Below are 5,598 nucleotides of genomic sequence, written 5' to 3'. Positions count from 1 at the left end.
GCCTAAACTTATCACACCTAGGGCTCGATTCACAAAGCGGTGCTAACAGTTAGCACCCTGGTGAAAAGCCCTTTATCATGCCTAAACTCAGTTTAGGCATGATAAGTTTAGGTGTGATAAGTTTAGGTGTGATAAGTTTAGGCATGATAAGTTTAGGTGTGATAAGTTTAGGCATGATAAGTTTAAGCGCCAACTGCGTTAGCACCGCAGTGCACAGCTGATCAAAAGTTTTACGCTAGCAAAGTCTGGTGCACTTTGTATAAAGTTTAATGGCGCTGCTTTGCGTGCGGGACTTTGCAAGCGATCTAAACTTATCTAAACTTAGCATGCCTAAACTTATCACACCTAAACTTATCATACCTAAACTTATCACGCCTAAACTGGCTTTTCACCAGCATGGTGCAATGGTTATCATGCCTAAAGTCTTTTAGGCATGCTAACTGGGTTAGCACCGCTTTGTGAATCGAGCCCCTAGGGCTCGATTCACAAAGCGGTGCTAACCCAGTTAGCATGCCTAAAAGACTTTAGGCATGATAACCATTGCACCATGCTGGTGAAAAGCCAGTTTAGGCGTGATAAGTTTAGGTGTGATACGTTTAGGTGTGATAAGTTTAGGCATGCTAAGTTTAGATAAGTTTAGATCGCTTGCAAAGTCCCGCACGCAAAGCAGCGCCATTAAACTTTATACAAAGTGCACCAGTCTTTGCTAGCGTAAAACTTTTGATCAGCTGTGCACTGCGGTGCTAACGCAGTTGGCGCTTAAACTTATCACACCTAAACTTATCACACCTAAACTTATCATGCCTAAACTTATCACACCTAAACTTATCACACCTAAACTTATCATGCCTAAACTGAGTTTAGGCATGATAAAGGGCTTTTCACCAGCGTGCTAACTGTTAGCACCGCTTTGTGAATCAAGCCCCTAGGGCTCGATTCACAAAGCGGTGCTAACCCAGTTAGCATGCCTAAAAGACTTTAGGCATGATAACCATTGCACCATGCTGGTGAAAAGCCAGTTTAGGCGTGATAAGTTTAGGTGTGATAAGTTTAGGTGTGATAAGTTTAGGCATGCTAAGTTTAGATAAGTTTAGATCGCTTGCAAAGTCCCGCACGCAAAGCAGCGCCATTAAACTTTATACGAAGTGCACCAGTCTTTGCTAGAGTAAAACTTTTGATCAGCTGTGCACTGCGGTGCTAACGCAGTTGGCGCTTAAACTTAGCATGCCTAAACTTATCACACCTAAACTTATCATGCCTAAACTTATCACACCTAAACTTATCACACCTAAACTTATCATGCCTAAACTGAGTTTAGGCATGATAAAGGGCTTTTCACCAGCATGCTAACTGTTAGCACCGCTTTGTGAATCAGGCCCCTAAACTTATCACGCCTAAACTTATCACACCTAAAATTATCATGCCTAAACTGAGTTATCACGCCTAAAGTTTCTAACTGGGTTAGCACCGCTTTGTGAATCGAGCCCATTGTGTGTGTGTGTGTGTACAGTGTGTGTGTGTACAGTGTGTGTGTGTGTACAGTGTGTGTGTGTGTGTGTGTGTGTGTGTGTGTACAGTGTGTGTGTGTACAGTGTGTGTGTGTGCGCGTGTGTGTGTGTGTATACAGTGGGCTTGATTCACAAAGCGGTGCAAAGTGTTAGCACGCTGGTGAAAAGCCCTTTATCACGCCTAAACTCAGTTTAGGCATGATAAGTTTAGGTGTGATAAGTTTAGGTGTGATAAGTTTAGGCATGATAAGTTTAGGTGTGATAAGTTTAGGCATGACAAGTTTAAGCACCAAGGGCTCGATTCACAAAGCGGTGCTAACCCAGTTAGCATGCCTAAAAGACTTTAGGCATGATAACCATTGCACCATGCTGGTGAAAAGCCAGTTTAGGCGTGATAAGTTTAGGTGTGATAAGTTTAGGTGTGATAAGTTTAGGCATGCTAAGTTTAGATAAGTTTAGATCGCTTGCAAAGTCCCGCACGCAAAGCAGCGCCATTAAACTTTATACAAAGTGCACCAGTCTTTGCTAGCGTAAAACTTTTGATCAGCTGTGCACTGCAGTGCTAACGCAGTTGGCGCTTAAACTTATCATGCCTAAACTTATCACACCTAAACTTATCACACCTAAACTTATCATGCCTAAACTGAGTTTAGGCATGATAAAGGGCTTTTCACCAGGGTGCTAACTGTTAGCACCGCTTTGTGAATCGAGCCCCAACTGTGTTAGCACCGCAGTGCACAGCTGATCAAAAGTTTTGCGCTAGCAAAGTCTGGTGCACTTCGCATAGAGTTTAATGGCGCTGCTTTGCGTGCGGGACTTTGCACGCTATCTACACTTATCTAAACTTAGCATGCCTAAACTTATCACACCTAAACTTATCACACCTAAACTTATCACGCCTAAACTGGCTTTTCACCAGTGTGGTGCAAAGGTTATCATGCCTAAAGTCTTTTAGGCGTGATAACTGAGTTATCACCGCTTTGTGAATCAGGCCCAGTGTGTGTGTGTGTGTGTATACAGTGTGTGTGTGTGTGTGTGTGTGTATGTGTGTACAGTGTGTACAGTGTGTGTGTACAGTGTGTGTGTGTGTGCGTGTGCGCGTGTGTGTGTGTACTGTGTGTGTACTGTGCGTGTGTACAGTGTGTGTTTGTGTGAGTGTGTGTGTATACAATGGGCCTGATTCACAAAGCGGTGCTAACAGTTAGCACGTTGGTGAAAAGCCCTTTATCATGCCTAAACTCAGTTTAGGCATGATAACTTTAGGCGTGATAAGTTTAGGCGTGATAAGTTTAAGCGCCAACTGGGTTAGCACCGCAGTGCACAGCTGATAAAAAGTTTTGCGCTAGCAAAGTCTGGTGCACTTTGCATAAAGTTTAATGGCGCTGATTTGCGTGCGGGACTTTGCAAGCGATCTAAACTTAGCTAAACTTATCACACCTAAACTTATCACGCCTAAACTGGCTTTTCACCAACGTGGTGCAATGGTTATCATGCCTAAAGTCTCTAACTGGGTTAGCACTGCTTTGTGAATCAAGCCCTATGGGCCTGATTCACAAAGCGGTGATAACTCAGTTATCACGCCTAAAAGACTTTAGGCGTGATAACCTTTGCACTAGCAAAGTTATAACCGCTTTGTGCTCTAACTCGCGCGAAGCTACCGCGTGTACGCGCGCGCAAAGTCCCATAGGGCTTAATGGGCGCTTTGCGCGCAAAACTTTGCGCGCGGGAGTTCGCGCGAATTCCTTCAGATCACGCCTAAACTAAGTTTAGGCGTGATAAAGGGCTTTTCACAGGCGTGCAAAGTGTTTGCACCGCTTTGTGAATCAGGCCCCATGTGTGTGTGTGTGTGTGTGTGTGTGTGTGTATGCAGTGTGTGTGTGTGTGTGTGTGTGTGTGTGTGTGTGTGTACAGTGTGTGTGTGTGTGTGTGTGTGTGTGTGTGTGTGTGTGTGTGTGTGTGTACAGTGTGGTGTGTGTTGCATTATTTGTATGGTACTTGTCTACAGTGTGGGTGTTTATTTTGTGCATTATGCTTCATCCTCCTCCTATATTTTCAGACCTGATTCTTTTGCTCGTTGTCCTTCTTGTAGATCTATCCAGATGAAGGCCACATCATCTCTTCTGAAAAGAGTCGGTTGCACCTCTACAGCACGTTGCTGCGATTCTTCAGCGAATGTTCGCAAGGAAACCTGCAGATCGTGGTTCAGGAACTGGAAGAAGATGAGTAAAGGACAGCGAGGGAGTGTTTGTGAGACCCTCTGAGGTGTGGACTGTCACACATCAGCAAACCAGAAGTATGGAGGTGCAGACAATCTGCCGAGTACCCTGTCTGCAGGACTCTAGATTGAGGATTTGCGGAGTTTGGGATATGATTAGTATAGTGCATGTTTTCTGTTTCTTCTCCAAGACTTTGTACTAACCATTATTTCCAGGAGAGATCCTGTAAATCCAGATGTTTCCCTGGAACCCACCAAACAAGGGAGATTTCTCTCCATCCAGACCTCCATGTGGATTCCACCAAACAAAGATCTCTGTCATCCACGTGGACCTCTTTCTGGATGCCACTAGTCAGGTTGCTAAATCTGTGGCCACGTGGACTTCTTTCTGGATTGCACCAGTCAGGTCATTGAATCTCTGGCCGTGTGGATCTCTCTGGAGCCAACAAACCCAACAAGTGCAATTTTTCAGTGCAGGGTTTTTTCCTGGGTTCGGACACGTGCCGGTGGCTCTTACTGTTTCTTCTTCTGGGTGGGACATTTTCTCTTTGAACTGCAGGTTGTTTCCTATCTTGGCGGACACCACTTTTTGGAAATTAATATTTGCAATGTCTATGAACATTTCTACAAACACACAGAGTCTCCCTTCTGACTGGGAGGTTAAATTCTATTTTTCCAGAGGTCCCGGAGGCTCCGCAGACTGGGAAGTCCAATATTTGTCTTCTTATACCAGATAAATGTTTTGTCTTATAATACAGAGGATCCAATCTGACTTGCTCAACTTTCCAGTGTAAATTTCTCACTTGTATATATGATACATCGATATTAAATTATGTTTTCTTACAAGATTCTGAGGTGTTATATATTGTGAAATACCTAAAAATGTCTTCCTTCTACCAACACTGTCCTACTGTACTGAATATTCAATGTCCTACTGTACTCATCATTCACTATCCTACTGTACCCATCATTCACTGTCCTACTGTACCCATTCTTCACTGTCCTACTGTACCCATTCTTCACTGTCCTACTATACTCATCATTCACTGTCCTACTGTACCCATTCTTCACTGTCCTACTGTACTAATCATTCACTGTCCTACTGTACCCATCATTCATTGTCCTACTGTACCCATTCTTCACTGTCCTACTGTACTCATCATTCACTGTCCTACTGTACTCATCATTCACTGTCCTACTGTACCCATTCTTCACTGTCCTACTATACTCATCATTCACTCTCCTACTGTACCCATCATTCACTGTCCTATTGTACCCATCATTCACTGTCCTACTGTACCCATTCTTCACTGTCCTACTGTACTAATCATTCACTGTCCTACTGTACCCATCATTCATTGTCCTACTGTACTCATCATTCACTGTCCTACTGTACTCATCATTCACTGTCCTACTATACTCATCATTCACTGTCCTACTGTACTCATCATTCACTGTCCTACTGTACCCATTCTTCACTGTCCTACTGTACTCATCATTCACTGCCCTACTGTACCCATCATTCACTGTCCTACTGTACCCATTATTCACTGTCCTACCGTACCCATTCTTCACTGTCCTACTGTACTAATCATTCACTGTCCTACTGTACCCATCATTCATTGTCCTACTGTACCCATTCTTCACTGTCCTACTGTACTCATCATTCACTGTCCTACTGTACTCATCATTCACTGTCCTACTATACTCATCATTCACTGTCCTACTGTATTCATCATTCACTGTCCTACTGTACCCATTCTTCACTGTCCTACTGTACTCCTCATTCACTGTCCTACTGTACTCATCATTCACTGTCCTACTATACTCATCATTCACTGTCCTACTGTACCCATCATTCACTGTCCTACTGTA

General features: G+C 43.7%; 1 long non-coding RNA gene across 1 annotated transcript in view; it reads left to right on the top strand.

The window, feature by feature from the left end:
* The window catches only part of LOC137543668 (uncharacterized), a 15,247-nt gene extending 10,678 nt beyond the window's left edge, over window positions 1-4,569 (top strand). Inside the window, exon 3 of the long non-coding RNA XR_011025562.1 lies at window positions 3,598-4,569. This is a non-coding gene — a long non-coding RNA (uncharacterized lncRNA). The remainder of the gene's footprint in view (window positions 1-3,597) is intronic.
* Window positions 4,570-5,598: the final 1,029 nt, after the last annotated feature.

Source organism: Hyperolius riggenbachi, unplaced genomic scaffold (genome assembly GCF_040937935.1).
Source record: "Hyperolius riggenbachi isolate aHypRig1 unplaced genomic scaffold, aHypRig1.pri scaffold_155, whole genome shotgun sequence".
NCBI lineage: Eukaryota > Metazoa > Chordata > Amphibia > Anura > Hyperoliidae > Hyperolius > Hyperolius riggenbachi.
The sequence above is the reverse complement of the archived record's forward strand: the minus strand, read 5'-3'. Positions and strand labels throughout refer to the sequence as shown.